Source organism: Nematolebias whitei, chromosome 22 (assembly GCF_014905685.2).
Source record: "Nematolebias whitei isolate Nwh7 chromosome 22, NemWhi1, whole genome shotgun sequence".
In the NCBI taxonomy this organism is placed as follows: domain Eukaryota; kingdom Metazoa; phylum Chordata; class Actinopteri; order Cyprinodontiformes; family Rivulidae; genus Nematolebias; species Nematolebias whitei.
The window spans coordinates 2,012,877-2,014,325 of NC_056519.1; positions in this window are offsets into that span (position 1 = coordinate 2,012,877).

The window sequence follows — 1,449 nt, forward strand, 5'->3', positions numbered from 1 at the left end:
AGAACACCTGGAGAGCACCTGGAGAACACCTGGAGAACACCTGGAGAACACCTGGAGAGCACCTGGAGAACACCTGGAGAACACCTGGAGAGCACCTGGAGAACACCTGGAGAGCACCTGGAGAGCACCTGGAGAACACCTGGAGAGCACCTGGAGAACACCTGGAGAACACCTGGAGAGCACCTTGAGAACACCTGGAGAACACCATGAGAGCACCTGGAGAACACCTGGAGAACACCTGGAGAACACCTGGAGAACACCTGGAGAGCTGGCACAGGAAGAACAAGCTTCACATCGATGTGAAGAAGACGGAGGAGATGGTCGTGGGCTTCAGACAGAACAAACACCTACATTTGTTGACTGAAGCTTTAAATTCAAGACAAACATTCAAAGACTTTCTGAGAGAATAATAATGTTATAAAAGAGAAACAAACAACTTTAAATCTTCTTCTAAAGTTGTTTCTTGTTTTCTGTCTGTTTTCAATCTTTCATCTAAATGTTCTGCTTTGATTTCTTTCATCTGCGTTTATTATTATTATTATTATTGTTAATTTATTATGTTATTGTTCATAGGGGCAGCACGGTGGTGCAACTGGTAGAGCTGCTGCCTCTCAGCGAGCAGGTCCCTGGTTCAAATCCCGGTCCTTCTGGGTGGAGTTTGCATGTTCTCTCCGTGCATGCGTGGGTTTTCTCCGGGTACTCCGGTTTCCTCCCACAGACCAAAAACATGCATGTTAGGCTGATTGGTAACTCTAAATTGTCCCTAGGTGAGAGAGTGAATGGTTGTTTGTCTCGTTTGTCTCTATGTGTCCCTGTGATGGACTGGAGACCCCTCGCACAGTGATTGCTGGACATGGGCACTGGCGACCCCCGTGACCCAAAATGGAAGAAGCAGGTAAAAGATAATGGATGGATGGATGGATGGATGGATGGATGGATGGATGGATGGATGGATGGATGGATATTGTTCATTAGGTTTTAAACCCTGAATGTGAGTTTCAACAGATTAAAGTCAGCTCAGGTCCCTCCTGCAGCCAGCAGAGGTCCTCAACTCACCTGGAATAAAACATCTGGAAACACAAACTTAAAGATGATGCTGCAGAAACGTAAATCTGAATTAAACGTTTCATCTGAATACAGGTGTGATTTTACCCTCCTCATGTCTCACTCTGTCAGATAACGTCCTCATGTCTCACTCTGTCAGATAATGTCTTCATGTCTCATTCTGTCCAATAATGTCTTCATGTCTCACTTTGTCTGATAGCGTCTTCATGTCTCACTCTTTCTGATAACATTTTCACATCTCACTCTGTCAGATAATGTCTTCATGTCTCATTCTGTCCAATAATGTCTTCATGTCTCACTTTGTCTGATAGCGTCTTCATGTCTCACTCTTTCTGATAACATTTTCACATCTCACTCTGTCTGATAATGTCTTCATGTCTCATT